This window comes from Chamaea fasciata, unplaced genomic scaffold (genome assembly GCF_029207755.1).
Source record: "Chamaea fasciata isolate MVZ Bird 193981 ecotype frontalis unplaced genomic scaffold, bChaFas1.0.hap1 SCAF_1, whole genome shotgun sequence".
Classification (NCBI taxonomy): Eukaryota; Metazoa; Chordata; class Aves; order Passeriformes; family Sylviidae; genus Chamaea; species Chamaea fasciata.
Window position 1 is genome coordinate 46,511,404 of NW_027094086.1, and position 19,179 is coordinate 46,530,582.

Below are 19,179 nucleotides of genomic sequence, written 5' to 3' on the forward strand. Positions count from 1 at the left end.
TCTGTGTAAAAGAATATCAGAGATCTTGGGTTAAAGACCAAGGTATGCTGTGTCAACTGCCACATGAAAGGAAAAGAAATTTGAGCTTCCCTTCTCTGCAAACAGTCCAGGTTCTCAGCCTGTACAGAAATCTGCCCAGAGCATCAGTTCCTCTTTCTCTCCTGTACAACATGCATCCCCTACCTCCTCACCTGGAATCCTTGGAGCTGGGATGGAATAGAGGAGTTTATACCATACAAATGTAGAAAAAAAATCTTCCTAGTTCTGTAGAGGTACTACATACAAAATGATCAACAACAGCCATCTGAATCCCTTCAAAACCTGTGTACAAGCTGCAAATGCGCAGACCAATGCCCAGAGGAGGAGGGAAGCATGCACAACACGAGGAAAAAGCAGGGTTTGACACAGCCCAGCTGATGATAAGGTTTTCATTACAGCCTCAGCATACTAATACCAGACCACTGCACAGGTGGGAGAGAGGTGCTTGAGGACCAGTGAACACGGAATTTTATCAGTGTGCCACTATTACAGCAACACCTGTGCTAAATAACTTTGAACGTTGATTCACTGTGAAGAGTCAGTGTTCAGTAGCCCTCAAAATTTCTCATTTCTTACCTGCAGTGGAGTGATCTTGTATTTGAGCAGTGGCTGCACAGAACTTCCTAAATGTTTTCCTTTCTTCTCCTTTAGGATGCCTGTCACACAGACACAGAGTCCCTAAATTGCCACCTTCCTGTCTCTGCATTTTTCTTTTCTTTTCTCTCCTTCTTGTGCAGTGAAAGACATTAGGGATGGTGTGATAAAAACACATGATAAAACACCATCACTGGGGAGATCTATGCCTTGGAAATACAAAGTCTGCACTCAAGCAGACTTTCCATTGATGACAGCGGGTTATGCCTCAAAAAGCAAAGGAGTCCTTAAAACTGTGCTTGCCTAATTAAGGCCCTGGTTCAGCTTGAGTGCCTAATTTAAAACAGATGACTCAGTGTTGATGGTGCTGCACTTTAAGTTGGGTACCTGCCTAAGTACTTGGCTGAATGGAGGCCCAAGCAGTGTATCTTTAAATGAAGTAGCCGTGGAATAGAACAACCATTCTAACCACTATATATAATTGACTAAAAAATCAAATCACAGAAAAAGGTGCTGCACTTACAGTGAAAAATAATAAATAATTGACTTACAGATTGCCAACATGACAGTCTGCAGCAGAGCAGAACTCAGTGAATGCAGCTCCCGTTTGAATTCATGGGAAAGCAGGGACTTTTGAAACTGCTAAGTTAACCAAAAATATATATTGTTAAAGCCAACAAATTTATTTTTCTGTTTCAAAGTCCCTGTTTTGCTATACAGAAGAATAGGTTTGGAATTCTCTGACTCTTCAGCATCATAAAATCTAGAGTGCCTGCTTGGGGAGGTGTCAGGAAAATATTGGTTTCCATTCTAGGCTTACATTATATTTACACTGTGGCTCACTGAAATACTAAAGCAGTAAGAGATATTATAATTAACCTCTTCAATTTTTCCCTTAAGAAGTATCTGGTTCAATGAACTGTCAATCAGTTCTCCCATTTCCTATTAGAAAAGGGGCTAATATGCAGGACTGACAAGCGAGTTCAGTGAAGGAGGAGAGGCAATACAATGCCTTTATGAATAGTATAGGATGGTAAATATTAAATATGTTTTATGTAAAGACAAATTTTGAAATGTTCTGTGAGCTGCATCAGTCCTCTCTTTTTGTGCCCCTAGTTCTAAGGGCACACACAATTGTACAATAATACAAAATGTTGCAGCTTAGTGCTTGAAACATTATCCTTTTAGCTTAGAATTTCAACTTTTATAAATGTAGGTCTATTCACAGTCCCCAGTGCTGCAACTGACTGCATTATTTATTATTTATCATTATTAATTATCACAATGTATTATTTATGCCATGCAATAGGTATGCACAGGATTTTGCCAAGAAACATCCTTCACTCTCACATTTATTAATTTCGAGAATATTACTATTCTGTTTGATTTGGAAGTGAATCAAACCATACCTAGATAATAAAATGAGTGACAGTGAAAATCTCCAAAAGGTATCCTGTTTTCACTTGTGACAACCAGGTGGCAGCTTGGGGTCCTCTTCAAGGTCACTGCTTTCCTTTCCAAACCTTAACACCAGGAAGAGATGCCTGGTCCTTGGAATCAGTCTTCTACACTAAGAGCCCTTCCCTGATTCTTCTGAAGCCACAGCATAAAAACCCAGTGTCTGAGCTAAGGGCCACAAGCGAAATCAAATTATTGTCTTAAACTGTGCCAGGTAAGGTTTAGGAGGAATTAGGAGGAACTTGTTCACAAATTAGATATTGGAATGGACTGCCCAGGGAGGTGGTGGAGTCACCACTCCTGGAAGTTTTAAGGAAACACTGGATATAGCACTCAATGCCATGGTCATAGGATGGACTTAGTGATCTCAGAGGTCTTTTCCAACCTAATTGATTAAAAAAAAACAAAAACAAAAACAAAACAAAAACCAACAACAACAACAACAACAACAAAAACAAAAACAAGCAAAGAAAAAAACCCAAAGACTTATCTGATTGTAGGCATGCACTTACTGGTATTATTATTTGCCTTAAGTTTATTTTTGCTTAGTTGTGCCCAGTATTTCTCAACAAGAAGAGAGCCCATTATTGTGTTGGTCTCTGTACACACATAGTAAGAATAATGTGCCCAGAATGGTGTGCAATGTTTGTAAATATTAGTATTGAAACAAACAAAACAACAATGAGGCAGAATTTTCAAAACTGCCGTGGTTCTGAGATATGTCTAAATTTATTGAGCAGTCTTGGTAGTCTCTCTGAAATAGCTGTCCTCTGTGCACCAATTTATGAGTAACAAGGCTTTGTCTTAGTGTTTTGGCAATAGGTGAGGTCCCAGACAATATAACAACATAAGCTGAACATGGGTTGAGAGGAAAACACTGGAGGCACAGGGTCTCCAAAGCACAGAGAAGTAGCAGTCTGGTGAAAGAAGTGGAAGGAGCAGATTTAGAACTGCTACATTTTGTACACATGCAGAAAAGCTACAATCAGCTATATTTTTATCACTGTCAGAACTCAACATTGCTATCAAATGTAAATGTACTGAAATAGGGGGAAAGGCTTTAAAAATTTTCTTATATGTGTATTTAATAAACAGTATCCAAATAGACAATGGGTTTTTTTCCTCCTGTCAATGTTCAGTATAAGTCTGTTAGCATCAGCTTCCAGCTAAAGCACCTTATAGCTATAATAATGATCACTTGTGGGCCAACTGGAGACCCTTCAGACTTTTGTGAACTGGTTCATCCAAGTTCTACTTCAAGACACAAGGCTAAGGATGAATTTTGAAAAGACCCACCTCAGGACTGCAGCTTCTGCAGCCCACCTGCAGGATGATACACCAAGCAAGAAGGCTGCACCAATCCTGTGAAGGTCAGGAGACAGCAGTGTGAGCAGCACACACTGAGCTCTTTGATAGGTACCTATACAGTCCAGCCCTGCTCCAAGTCAGGAGCAAGGTAACTCCTCCTGGAACAACTGGAGAAGTACAAAGTTATAAGGACAGACAGAACATTTGATGTTGACAGCTGATGCCACAGGAAGGTTGTTGCCTCCTGTGTTGCGACGGCTTTATGTCTTCACCTTCTGGGAAAAAAAAAAAACAGCATTGAAAGGTTTTACTGGGCCTCAGTTTCCATAAAAAAAGGGTGGCAAAGTCTCCCTTGCTTTATAGTGGTGGAAACTAAGGACAGCTCTGCTGAAATCAGCAATGCTACAAAGCTGTAAAACTCGTCAAATCAAGGGACTAGCTCAGCGACAAAGCAGTCTCTCTGCGAGCCTGACAGTTCATTCTCTAGCTACAATAATGAAAACACAGAGACGTGCTAAAGCAGCAGGGGTCCTTAAACTCCTTTATCATCTGGGATCACATCTTAATAGGACTGACTGATGAACACTTCCCTTCCTATTCTTCCATCTGAAAAGATCACCTCCTCTTCTGCTTCCTATCATGTATCCTCCCCGTGGCAAAGCAATAGCAATTACAGGAATATTAAGGAAGTAATTAATGCATTTTAGCCATCTTTTAATGAAATTCAACAGCTGAGAAAAAGGGAGAGAGCCAATAATGTGTAACCTGTTATCTCTAGCACATGCCACACTTTGGCAAGGTGTATTGGAAGTCAGAAAAATGTTTACACCCACAGAACATATAACCTCTTAGGTTAGCTTGTCCCTTGTATTTCCTGGGGCTAACACCAAGTAAAAGGTTCACTTTTTTATGATTAAGCAGGTTTTTGACTAAGACATCTAAAACGGACATGAAGAAATTTCTGTTAACATTAGAGTCACATGAACATACATATACTGGTTTCCTGAAGCCTCCTTCAAACTCAACTCTCTTACAACCTCTTCTGTGCAGTTCCTATTGGAAGTGCTCTAGATCTGTGTGCCTGTTGCCAAAAAATGAACAGAAGTTGGTCAGGTAGGTGAATGGATAATGCCTCTCTCTTTTCTTCAAGAGTGTGCCAGAGTTGTCTTTTAACTGCACCAATGGAAACTCTTTGACCTATGATAGCTCAGGCATTATTATCAACAGGGGGTAGTGGAGAGGGACTTTTTCCCAATAACTTCTATTTTGTCTGCAGGACCCTGAATCTGCAGCTTTGTGCTCTACTAATCTTAGTGGCTGTACAGAAGCATCTTTGTGGTGTTGCTGCTTCTTTCTACAGAAGCTCAACCAGAGTCAATGACTTGTGTTTTTGCATTTTCCAAGGGCTTCCCTTGAGGATCTGATTTCATGTTGCCCTCAAGCTGGAGTGGTCTGATAAATATGTCCCTATCAACTGCTAGAATGCTGGCTTGGACCATGCCTTCTCTCTCAATTGCATTTTGGTGTTGTGCTGTGATTAAACCACTGCTCTACGAGTGACCCAGCAGTAGGTGACCTCCTTCCCCTTTCCCCCAGCATATTGTATAAAAATAGTCAAGTGATAATGGCTCATGTTTATTGGTTTCTCTTCAGCAATGCGTATTTCCCACTGATGTCAAAATAGTTTAGACTGCACGTTGCCAGCACTTGGTCATACTTCTTCTGCCTAATATCATGACTTATCAGTGTTGTTGGAAATATCTTCCAGCTGTTAAACAATCCAGCTGGGATATAATTGGTCATCAGTCTAATAGTATAACTGCAAATGTCGAGTTTCTTTCTTCTGCCATGTGTGGTAATTGAGTCCCCAAATCTGTCAACAGCCTGTTGGTAGACAGCCGTCTCTCCATTGGGCAGCGCCATGCCCTTAGACTCTGCAATTGTTGCTGTTTTCTTCCCCTTCTGGGAATTGACACATTCAGACATTGCATGATTATTTATCCCTTTCCTGCTGTTCATAGCCTGAGGCTTTTTCCTGGTGTGAGCACTGCCTGTCACACTGTTTATGCTGGACCATGAAGGCAATATTTGGTTGGTATCTGTCCTCTCTTCCAGTAGCTAGGAACATCAGGAACTTGAAACATCAAAGGAATTAACTGTGGCATTTTGTCCAGCCTTTTCCAAGAGCAGGCACTCACCCTGGCAATCAACAGCTCATCCAGAAGGATCAACAGAACATCTGCTTCACTCAGGCTGAAAGAATTTTTTTTCACCACCTTGAAAAAAGATTATATATAATCTAGCAGGTTATAGATATAAGAGCAGAAATCCAACAACTATAACTTGCTGTAGAGTGAGGAACAGTGCAGGAGATTATGGGTGTCATAAAGGTCTGTGCAACATCAGGGGGTCATTGTTCTAATGAACAATGCTGATATATGGATGCTGCATGGATTGGGAAGCTCTTTTGCTTCACTTCCAGGCTATTGTGTTTAGCAGTTAATCAGATTTCCTTGTGTCCTCTGGATTTCACTGGCATCATACTCATGTACCATATGGATTCCATGTCAGTAGGAATAAACCTTCTCTTTATTAACAGGATCACTTATTGCACAGTCACATCTGTAGCATCCTCACAGTGGACATATAGATTGATATAATGGTTTACCTTCCAAAGCCTTACCTCCCACAACATGTTTTTTCCAAATCATACTAGAACTGGTACATACAGTGTTGAAGTGAGACTTCTCTGTTCACTTTAGATATTTCCAGACTCAATATGTAGATCTGAAAGACTTCTTGTGAGAAGGAAAAAATCCCAAGTGCAATTCCTAAAGTAGAGTCAAAACCAGGGGTGATGAGCTGTACTGTTGAAGTCATAAAATAATTGAATGAGTTGGGCTGGAAGAGACGTTAAAGATCATCTAGTTCCAACCCCCCTGGCATGGGCAGGGGTGCCACCCACTAGACCAGGTTGCCCAGGTCCCCCTCCATCTAGGCCTTGAACACTTCCAGAAACAGAGTATCCACAAGTTCTCTTGACAACATGTTCCTGTGCCTCACCACCCTCTGAGTAAATAACTTCCTCCAAACATCTAATCTAAATCGTAGGAGAAAATGCCTACTTCCTTCCTTTATCTCCAAAGGGTGCCTACATAGAGAAAGGCAAGTGTCTAAAACATAAGTGCTGACAGTCAGATGGGATGAATCACACTTTTCCTGGAATATCTGAGGGTACAAAGACTCCCTCAGACCTTCTCTGCCAAGATAGAGTTACCCTTTTCAGCCTCTCATCTTTAAGTTCCCACTGTGTCCCACTGATGTCTGCTCACGTTGCAGCACCTGTACTGAAACAGACTAAAAAATTGAAGGAAGAAGATTGAATTTTCTTTGATATGGCAAAATTCCTGTGTGATGCTAATTAGACAATAAGTTGTGTGAACATGTCTTTCTTTTTTCCATTCCTAGCAGGGTATAGTAAAGGAAATGTCTAAGTTTCAGAAGACAAATAGGATGGTTTTTACAAGGAAATGTGAACACAGATCAGCAGATGGGACTTGCTGCAAGGATACCTACAGTCAAATTAGGGAAGGCAAACACAGGTGAGGAAAAAAAAGGAATATGTGATTTAGTGGTGGTATTTCCCCCCACAACTCAGCAACTTTTAAGTGTTTAATGCTTTTTCTTCATGTTTCTCAATAGTTCTAAAGAAAAATGGTCCAGAGGACAAGATAAAAAATGGGAGTGTTTGAAGAGACAGTGTTTTAAGTGCCACTGTTGGCATTAGTACATCGGATCATGTTAAGAGTGATACACCTGCCTGGTGTCCCCCCATCCTTGCTAGGGGAGACAGGTTTCCCTTGGCCTCTTGTCCTGCTCCAGGCTCCCTCTGGGGAGGTGGGGGGAGCATGACTGTGCAGTTCCCAGCCTCCTTACCCTGGGAGATTAGATCTTCCCTCCACAGGGAATGTTCCTCCTTTAGAATGTGACCTTCATGGCTATCCAGCACTCTGAAAGTGTTAAACAGAAATTTCTAGGTGATTGCTCTTCCCTTTATATAACTTTTCTGCAGTTTGTCTGCCCAGCCCTATCTGAAACCTCCCCCAAAGATTAGCACTGCTGCGTGAGCATTTTTAATACAGACCTCCTAATACAGAGCTCACATCCAGCTGCTACAGGCAAGAACAAATTTTCACCTGTCCTCCAGTGTGAGAGCAAATTGCTTTATCTGCATGGGAGCTCAGAAAGGAGCTCTAGAAAGAAACAATACACTCCAATTCTACTATTCATGGAGTTGAATTAAGGTTTTTAATGAGTCAGTGATTATTTTTCCAGCCTTAAATGTGTGCATAGTTGCAATCTGTGCATAGTTTCATCGTCTTAGCTTGTTGTCCAAATACAAACTAATGAAGTTACAAGGTTTCTCCAAAAGGCGTCCATGAAGACAGACCTTTCCATTGAGCAGCTCCCAAAAACCAGAATGAATATCTTTAAGCAATTGAGAGACTGTTATCAGAGGCTTTTACCGCATTATAGACAATTAGCAGAGCTGAAAATGGAATGAAAGTGTTGTATTTTGTCATTAATCAAAGTTGTCCTTTATGTCTTCTAATATAGAAGATCATCAGCGACCTAGAACTCTATATGCAAGGCCTTGCCTGTAAACATCAATAACTCTTTTTGAAGTGCACTTATAGTAGCAACAAAACCTGAAGTATCTATGATGACAAGTGCTTTAATACCCAGCACACACAGATGTCGTTGCAGCCATATCAATCCCTCCCTCCTAAAACTTCTACCAACTCTCAGGGTCTGAAGAAGGGAACACAAAAGGCATTGGGAACACTGTCCAAGGACAGACACAGCAATCCTGTGCTGCTTCCCTTCCTCCTCTTGTGCTTACTGTCCCTGCTGCATGTGCTGGGGCTGCAGCCTGCATGCTGGTACTGGAGAGAATATTGAGGCAGCACTTATATTTTACCCTCACAGGTTGCTGACTACAAGGACTGCCTGCTTTAAATGTATAACAATGCTGGTCTCGCTGTAGATCACCCTTCCTGGTGAGCTACAAGGGAGACAAACTCCTCACGTCTCTTTATGTATGTTGTTTTCATACTGGATCATTGAGATATTTATAGCAACAAGCTGCGTACAGAGTTACAAACCAAGCGCCTCAGTTCATGGAAGGGACATTGACTCTGAGGTCAATATCATTTCCCTATTTCTTATTTATTTTACAGTTTCAAGAAGCAGACACAATGGTATCTTACCATGCTTGGGATGCAGTCAGAGTGGCTGGGGCTACTGTGCTCATCCCACTCTACCTGAAGAACAACAGGTCCTCTGGGCAGCTGATCAATGATTCAGAATATAAGACCAGCAGGTTGATGTAAAAATTGCTAATTCTTTAGTAAAAGATCCCATGGAAGGTATGTCTTCTTGGGAGAAAAGCCAAATATCCAGCATGACCAATTCGTTCACCCACAAGCCACTTGAGATCAGAGATGTGCCCTAGAAAATCCAGGTCTGGGGAACAAAAGAGCAGCAGGGACTCTTCATAACCAGCTGCCTCCCACAGAAAGAGATAAAATACTGAGATGAGAGAGAGTCTGTGAACAGCACAGAGGCAGGAGCTACCTGACAGACAGCTGTGAAGCCAGGCAGAGAGGTGGAAAGGAGACACCAGTGAAGTGAAGTGACTGATCAGCTCTGAGAAAACACCCAGCAAAGACCCAGCTGTTGAACTTCTGGGGCTCCAGCAAGAGCATGAAGAAGCCACCCCAGTGCCACAGGAGCATGAGAAGGGGATAAAAATAGGGAGACCCATCCTCTTCTTCTGGCATAAGCAATTTAGTCTGAGGCTGAGTGAGCAGGGATTGCCTTGTGAAGCAGCTGACTTTGAGAAGTCTGTGGGCAGTCATCGCAGAAAAGTCCTCTCCATGCCACACCTGCAAGAAAAGGAGCAGAAGCTTATTCTGGCCCAGAAGCACATTCAGCTCTTCATGCTGCTCCCAAAGGATGAACTGCCAAAGACTCCTTCTTCCCATCCTCTCAGGGACCCAGCTCTTCTATTCAGTGGGACTGTGAGGTTTAAACCCCATCTCACTTTGAGTCACTTCTGTCAGGCTGCTGTGCTGTTCAAGTGCTGTGCTTCTCATACAGTCCTCATACCCAACTGTTACAGAAGAGCAGAAAACTCTGAGTCACTGAGCTGCTAACAATTTAAGCAGATGAGTAATGTGTGAAAGTCTGTGAGACAAGCATACAGTGTATTAATTCTCAGCTGTAGATGCAAAAAGCTTTTCAGGAGGTCCAGTTACATATCTTGACTTACCTACCTGTTTTCCCAACTTGATATTGTTAAACTCGGTGGAAGTTTGTCGTAAGGAGAAGCTTGAAGGGGAGGGTTGAAGCTTTATTTATCAATCAGAAAGCTGCCCCAAGTTGAAGACATAGTATGATGGATTAGAAAAGAAGAAATTCATTCTATTCATTCATTATGAATAATAAAGGTTGGAAGTATGAAGCACTGCAGATTCTACATTAAACTCATCAGTTTATCTGAGTAAAAGTTCCTGATGTGTTCTTGTTCGGACCCAGAACTGATTTGAATCAAAACTTTAAAGTGGAATTCCAAACTTTTTCTAACATCAGCCCTGAAGTCTTATTCAGATAGGATTCTGATCAAAACTCCTTGTAAATAGAAAGTGTCATGTCACTCCAGCTCCAAATGCCTCTTCAAATTCCTTTGGACAGTTTCCCATTACTTTACCTCATGCTCATCCCTTTGTCAAACCAAGCTCTGCTATGCATCTGCTAGCAATAAGATTGAAATGTCAACAATTGGATCTCAGTGTCTTGGCTTCCAAGTAATTTCAGAAAGGACCCTTCATGTCCCATGATTCCCCTTCTGAAGTTTCATCTGCTCTGCTTATCGCTTTCCCAAGAAACAGCCTCATATAAGAACAGCAAACTCCTCTTCTTTAGCAGTCTACTGACTACACTAGACACGCTCATTTCCTTTGCAGATACCACATGAGAACTACTATGGAGTTGGCCAAAATGATAAGCAGATGCTGCTCAGCCCTAGTGTCTGCACGTGTCGCTCTTTTAGGGGTGGAGAGGAAGATTTCCTTCCTTTTCTGATGGTCCCTGTTTTCTTCTGACAGCCTAAGTACAAGGCAGTGCATCATTCTTTTCCTGTGAGGAAATGCTCCCAATTCTCTAAAGACAGAAGATGGCTCTTGTTCCCTTGGTGGACAGTGTTTTGCAATAACCTGAGAGGTGAAGAATCCGATCTGTAAGTCTTTTCTTCTCACTTAATTTCTGAGCAATGGTTAGAAAGAGCTCTTAATAGAAAGAATGCTAGATATAGGTGAACATCTCTCAGACTCTCTGTGATAAATATTGTGTCTAATATTTCTCAGTTTTGATGGGCAACTTTCTTCTGACCCATAATATTTCATTAGTGAGTGTTCTGGTTCCTCTGTATATAGTACATAAACTAGAAAGGGTGTTAGGACTTTTCCTTGGTAATGCAGGAAGTATATTTACAATTGCCATTCAGGGCTAGACTTTGATCTGCTGCTTATAGCAGACACTGCCCCGGGGCAGTATTGATGTGTGGGGTTGCTTTCAGGAGCTTGTGTTCATCACTGGAAGCACAGTTTGTCCATGCTATCCTGGGCATCCCTCTTTTTGGACACACTCTTGCTAAACATGCTTTTCCATGAGAGACCTGACCCTGAGAATTTTTCATTGACAGTATTAAATTTCCAGTTTCCTTTGCTGAAGGATCAGTCTCATCTCCATGTGCCATTCGAGAGGAGATGGGACCCTCTCACATGCTGGTCCCTCCTGGCACAGCTATTCTCCTAAAGTGACATCACTCCAGAGTATGAGGGGAAAAAAAAAGGCACAGCACTTTTAAGCTGTCATGAAGTAAGAAAGACTCATTTTATGTTTGTTGTATAGCAGAAAAAAATCTGTCACTTTGCAGGATGCTTGCAGCAAACAGCTTTAAAAACTGAATAAGTGGTTCAGCTTTACTTAGTTTTTAATCACTCAGCAGCTGTTTACTCCACAATTTACAGGTATATTTTATGTTCCCCTTTAGCTGAGGTTGTTGTTACCTTCCTCTCTAGGCCTGAATTTCCAGCTCAGTGGAAGGGCATGTCCCTCTGCAGGTCGAACCCATGCATGGAAATCAGCACATGGGTTACAAATGCAGCACACCTTCCTCCAGCCCAGCACACAAGATGAGTACCCCAGAAGCAGCAGTAGATTGCTGGTTCAGCAGCCAACCCCTTCCAATGTGAAATTGGCATTGTCAGGTAGGAAATGTGAAGAAACCATCCACTGAAAGCCATGGTCATCCTCTGTTTAGCTCAAGGGCATGTTGCTGTTCCACTACTGGGTAAAAGTACGGGGCATTCAAGGATTCAGGTTTTGCAGGAATGGCAAGATGCAGCCAATCTCTGCAGAGTCAGGAGGAGGTCTCTTGTTACACCAAGGCTGGCTCTCCTGCAGAAGCCTGAAGCTCTTGGGGTGCACACTTTCATCTGCAAATGGGCATCTTAAAACAGAATTCACAAGTGCATTCCAGTAATAAGTAATGTGATATTGTCATGTGGGCAAGCAACCCAATGATAGTTAATGGTGTTTCTACCTCTCTGCCCTGTTCTGAGGAATGACTTGGCCTTAAAAATATACCAGAACTCCCAAAGGGAAGGAAATCCCCAGAGCTGATCATTTTGGAGAATGAAAAGTTTCCAAATGGGTGCTAATATTTCACAAGGGAGGCTTTCAAATGAATGAAATGCATCCTGGATATTAATAGTGAAGATCATTACTACCAAGATGTTTTTTGCCAATATTTTAAATGGAAAATGAAAGCATGGGCAGATTATAGGGAATTTTCCTTTTTTTATTGAAAAAACACACTGCACATGCAAATTAAAACTGCACCCACCACTGCAAGACTATAACATTTTTGGCACATGTACTCAGTGTGCATAAATGTTGGCTGTATTTAAGTTCTCCTAGACATATATAATTAATGAAATACATTTGTGTATAGCCTCATTTTGTGAGCAGCCTAAATTTAGACTGCCTATCCGTTTGCAATGTAAATCTTCATTTTGGTTGGTATATTAAATGTTAATGCTTGTGCTAATTTTTAGTCTCTAACCTTAAGGCAGGTCACACATTGCTTTATTAAAATAAAAGAAAGAAGATTAATTTATTCGCTGGAGTCAACAATTAAAAGTACATGGGAGTTTGGACAAAAAAAGTAAGGAAATGATAACTTAATGGCAAAAGGCATGTCCTCCAACAGCTAGGCACCATGGTGTGATCCTTATTTACTTTTATAGCGCACCCCATTGTGCCTATGTGTTGGAAGACATATGTCATGTTTCATCCTCAAGGGCCTAAGTGTGAATTTCCTGTTATTTTTTTCACAACTTTTAAAGTTGTTTCAATGAAGTTTTTGTTGGAAGAACTTAAGTAAAATGTGTTTTATATACTGTCTGTGGCTAGCCGGGAAAAATTGCAGCCCCAGAGGAAAATAACAAAGAAAGGCTACAGCCTGAAGGAAAGGAAGGAGAGGGCTGGGAGTGGAACGGAGCTTTAGCTGGGCTGGGAACAAGGATGGCAGTCCTCATCCCTGGATAGCTCCTTGCACAGGATCACCAGCTAATGAAGACCTGTAGCCCCTGCCAGCTTCACGGAGCTGTGCATCCTTTTCCCTATCCCAGAAGGAGAGATGCTCTGAGTATCCCTGGTTGTGTTCACACACGGCAGGTTTTGTTGGCCTTTTTGCTGGTGGGTTCTCCGGAGCAGATGTGCACACAGTTGCCGTGGGCACATGGTTTTCCGTGGAGAAGGCTGCATGAAGCCCCTCAAGGGTGGACTCCTCTGATCCCCATGGAGCAGAAGCCCACCTGGAAACATCTTTTTCAAGTACAAAACTGGGAGATTCTGTAAAATGACATCATTTTTCTTGCCACACCAAGAGCTAATTAGCACCCTGATTTAGTGCAAAAGCAAGCGTGAAAAAATGTTTTAAGCTACCAGATACTTTTTTTTTTCTTTTAATAGGGTTTTCACTGGAAATTTCTTAATCTTAAATAAATACTTTCAATGCTGTTTCTAAGGTCTTTGAAATCCCCATCTGGTGCCTTAAAACAGAATCTCTGATATACAATTTTTCCTCCAGTTATGCCAAATATAGCAAGAAAATGCATGGAAGCAGAGCAGACTCAAATTTAAGTCCTCTGATTTGCAAAAATTACCTAGCTAAGTTCAGTGAGCAAAACTTCACCAATAAAGCCTTTCAGCACCAAAATTCTGTACAAATGCCTTTTATATGTTTGAAATTTTCTAGAATTAGGCTGTCACTTTTGCAAATGTTCTGTGAAATTTTAGCAGCAATTACTACTGAGGAAAATGTTTCAAAGAAAGGAATTCTAAAAAAAGGAACCGAGGCAAGAAGAAAAAAAAAAAAAAAAAGAAATAATCTAGCTTGGGAGTCAGAACTCCCTTGAAGTGGAAATGATGCCCAATCCTGCATGTGAGAAGCTGCACAAACTCAGGTCTCCCTGTGGGGTCTGACCTGCGCGACCCCACAAACCCATTGGCTTTGCTGCTTCCTGAGCCCCTGTCCATTCATTATATAGGGAACCATCCACATGTGGAAGGTTGGGTTGCTGATCCAAACTCTCTCTGTCCCTGTTTAATTTTTTTTTTTTTTTTTCACGAAGTGAGTCTTTCATTTGAGTTTTTGAGCATTAGTATATTAATAGTAATGAATGAACAAGAAGGTACTCTATGTTGAAAGTAAAAATGGGATAGCTGATAAATTCGGTGTGAAACCTCTGCATCCTCCATCTTACCACAGAGAAGCCACTGGTCCATTTTAGAGTTTATTCTTCCACGAGAGATCATGCCCCAGGAGCACACACTAGTTCCTAGGTAATTTACAAAAACCAAAATATTCCTTCTTAACACCGATACAAGAATACCTGCTTCCACATCAAGCCTACTTATCCCATGGCTAATTGAAAACTTTCTAAACAAACATTTCCTTCTGCTGGCTCCAAAATAATTGGCACTTATGGCTTTGACTTAGTGGCATAAACTATGAACAGTAGCAGCAGACCCTGCAAAAATAAAAGGAATTATATATTAAAAACACAGAAGAAAGAGTCCAGAGTCTTCCTTCTGAAATGCCAGCTCCAATCTGTATAGAGCCAGTGGTAAATTACCCACCTGTATTCACTTACTTAACATTAAAAAACACTTATACATCATTACACTTTTGTACCATATTAGTGAAAATGAATGCTAGAGCAATATGAGGTAAACATTGCTAATGTGGGAGAAGGCTGCTTATATCTTCTAATGATAGGATTAACTATGGCAGTGATAGATGAAACTGTGCTCCTTTGAACCCTGTCTCACCACCGAAAATGCCACGTGGCAGCACAAAGAGACTTGCTCAGCCAAAACAGGCTTTTCTCCTGCTTTTTGAGACCTTTGCAACAAAGCAGGTTCACTGACTTAAAATAGCCTGTCACTACCCTGAGTGGCATCCTGGGGTTCCAGGGGCTTCTGTCCATTTGTCTGACTTTAATATTGTTTTCTGTCACCTATAAATCTTTTCCTCTTTAACGCCATTTGAAAGTAAAATAAGGAAGTGGATCATTTAACAAATATTTTGTTAGTGCATTTCTTACAGCAGTTTTTTGGCACTCAGTTAAGTATTCCAGCACCCTGACCCCTCAGTTTGAAAATGTCAGCACCTGACTTAGAGTGGGGCCCTGATCTGAAACCCACCAGTGTCAGCAGACAATCACCCCCTAAAAGTGGGAGGTGTTTTATTGGCCTCACCTGCCCATAAAACACAGAGTGGCAGAGAGAACAGCCATGGAAATGATGGCGTCTTGGACACAGCACCTCTGGGAATTCCTGTGCTGGACCTGAACTTCTGGATAATATTGCATAAGCCTTTCTGACAGCGCAGCCCATGCCATCCTTAGCAGCCATGTGTGCCTGCTCTCCACCCAGGCTGCTTTTTTGGGTGGAACCTTTAGCATGCCCTGTGGTGCTTGGGAGGGCTGATGTTCCTGTCCTGAGGGCAGGATTGCTTTCAATTTATTCCTCAAGGCGTGCAAATAAAATGGTACCAGGACCATGCACTTTCTATTCCACTAAACCACACATGGTCAGCAGTGGCTTTACACAGGTGCGAGCTGCAGAACTGCTCTTTCTGTATGCCCACAACCTCATCCTCTAAAAAGGGGCAGGATGGCAGCAGAGTCTGAGCAGAATTAAATTAAGTCAAGCCACCCACTTCTTAACATTAAATCCCAGTAAATTTCTCTTCTGCACATTGTTCACAAAGCTCCTCTGCCTCCACATCCTTGTAGGGATTCCCACCCCTGCCCTGCAGGCCTCTGGAGAGGTCTGAGCGGCCAGAAGGGATGCAAAAGCTGACTGCAGACTGGTGCTGCTTCCTGCTACGGAGGCAGCACATCTCCATGGGGCACTGCAGGGCACCTCACTGCAAGGACTCTGGAAGGTTCAGGCTAATCTTCAAGGGGAAAAAAAAAAAGCCTATCTGAAAAATGGAGAAGAGATAATAACACTTGTGGCTGTACAAGCGAAGATAACGGCAAAAATAATCAAATCTCATGCTCCTGGGAGGAAACTAATTGCACACAGGGGTCAGGAAGACATTTTCATCCACTGTTGAGCTTTGCACAGTTGGCTGCTGCGTTGTTATTATGAAAGAGGGAACTGGAAGGAGGAAAGGGGAGTTTGTTTGTGTTGTTTGTTGCTTTTTTTGCTGAAGAGATGGAGGGAAAGGCAAGAGTGGCTCTGGTTTGCCCTTATGCATCACGAGCTGGCTGGTGTCAGAGGCACAATGCTGGGCTGGGTGGATACAGTATGGCAACACTGATGTGTCCGATGTATTGGGGAAGGGGGATGCATCTCTCCATGCGCACACATCTGCTATCCCTCACTTGTGAATGTTACTCCAGATGGTAATCAAGAAGGTGGTTTTATAACCCACATTAAGAGGACTGTCTGCTGACAAGTTATGTGTTTTCTTCCCTTGAGTACATGCTGTTAAGATGGATAAGTGCAAATGGTTGAAATTTGGTTGTTAACTCTGAATAATAATAATACTTTGCATTTCTATTGCATCTTCCATCCTAGGATCTCAAAGCACTCTGAAAACACTAATTAAGTAAATCTTACCACACTGCTGTGAAGCAGGTAATTATTATTACCATTTTTTACAGAAAAAGAAGCTTTGTCATAGTGAAAGAGAATTTCCCTGGGTCACCAAAGAACCAAAAATAATCAAGAAATGATGATGACTCCTCAAAGTAAATTACAAACTTCGCATTAATTTCCTGGAAATTAATTTAGGTTTTTTTTTTTTCCTAAGGAATAAATGAAGCCAATCTTCATACATTTTCAACTTTTGGAAACTTCTTTTTTGTGACTAAAACACTGAAAAGAAACTCAAGTCTTGCACCTTTCATTCTTGCTGAGCAACTAGAAAAGTATCAGTTAAGAGTGAAAATGAGGTATGGAAAGCTGAGTTACTTTGAGAAATAGTTTGATGATTACAATTAATTAATAATAAGAATACGGTGCAAACCCATGTCAGCTTCAGTGTCAATTCTCATTTCTTTTGGCCTCATCAAAGAATTTATTACTCTCTTTCCTACCCCTGGGAAAAAAAATGCAATGTGTTTGTGAGGACTACAAGATTTCATTTCATCCTGCTTTTCTAATTTTTTTCTTCCTGTCTTCTGTTTAAAAACACCCTCCAAATGTGCTGCTGAAGGCTGAGACTTCATAGACAATAGGCTCATAAGCTTGCATAAATGAGAAAGAGAGAGCAAGACCAAGTTTCAGTGTTGATTTTTTGCCCATTGAATAATATCAGTTATTTGATTTTCAGACCCAGAATCCATTCTTAAATTAGAGAAGGATGTTGCAGTCCTGTCAAAGAATCGAAGACAAATTTTGCTAATCCTTCTGAGAGGTGAGACAATGGTAATGGGGGGTAAGGAATGACGTGTGGGTGGGCAATATTGCCTGTTCATTTCCTCGGCTTAGCTACTGATTGTCACTCTTGTGCCTTAGAGATGCCCATAAGCTTCCAGGGAGACTGCATGAAGGTAGAGCAGCTTAATTATGTAGGCTGCTATTTACTAGGTTTCAGCTGAATCCATCAAACTAACTTTGCTTTAACCTGAGCCAGATTTGATTGTGAGGCCAATTTATTGACTGGTTTCTCCTTTGGCAGTGCATCCTTTGATTTAGATACAGATACTTACCCACTTGAAAAGTAGCAATGTTATGACACAATTTATATTTTAAAAAGCAGCATTACACGGAACATAATTTTAAAAAACAAACAAACAAACAAACAAACAAACACAACAAAAAGCCCTTTGAATCTAGAATAATGGCTACCTGTAAGGCAGTGGCTCACTTGAGAGATTTTGCTCAAGTAACTTATAACTATCAGCAGAACCCCCTGGGGAATTACCGCTGTTTTTGCAGAAGCTGTTTGCAGTGGAATAAACAGACAAGTGCTCTATATATCATTTTAAGTAAGACAAATAAAGTTCTGCTTCCTCCTTACAACGATGTCATTGTCACTTATATAAGAATAATTCTGTGTGACTTTTTATGAATCTTTCCCCTGTGCAGAAGTACAATGGCCTAATTTCCTACAGCACGTATTATAAATAAACGTCCTTCTTCAGCAATGTATAGCCAAGCTGAAATGATCCCACCACGTAGGGAGCAGTCTGGAAATGCTAAGGTGTGCTTAAGCACTGGCCATGGGTGAAGGGAAATCCCACCACCCCAGAAGAGGGTATGTCCATACCTCCTCCTTCCCATGGAAGGTTTCCCCATGGCCCAGGAATTGCTGATGGGAAGGCCTGGAGAAGCCACTCCTCTTGTCGTAGGTTCCCCTTATATGGCATAAGAGGGTCGTAGTTTTATTTATTTTGGGTTTCAAACAGGCAACATCAAATGCATGGTACTGGTGAGTCTGGGAGAGAAAAGAGGACAACCCCCTCTTTCCCATAAGACTGCCCACTACTATTGCTAAGAAGAAACCTCAGATGGTAAAAGCACGTTAAAAAATTAATAAAAAAAGCTAGAAAGTGTTATTCAAAATGTAATTTTAACACATTGTGAAGGGCTTTTAAGGGGAAATATGTGTGGGGAGAGCTCTCATCTCTCTAAGGCTCCAGCTAATGTAGCTGGCTGCCCAGGGGAATGCCAGAGGGAGAGAAAATGGGAGAAATGATATTAAAAGGGTGGGAACATTATTTTATAACTTTAAAAAAAATATTTGTTTTCCCCAGAGTCTTTCAGGTTGGTTTGCCCTTCTGGCTGCGTTTGATCTGCCAATAGCAAAGCCCATCTCTGCAGTGATTGTGGAGTTCTGTCTGATATTCCCTGTGTGCCGTGAGCATGGGGATTTCATTTCATACATCATTTCCAGCGCATACCCTCAGTATGAAGCACAGAAGAAATTTCTGTCACACACACGCGCGCATGCTGACATCTGTGTGTGCACATGTACATGTGTATGTGTCCACATGAATAAAATCACGCTTGGCAGAGAGATACCCTCTAGCTCTGCTTAAATCCATGTGATAAATTGCATTATCCTGGGCGTCTCACTGCCCCACCTGCACTATCCTCCCTCTCTGCCTGGATCTTTTCTAGTGTTCT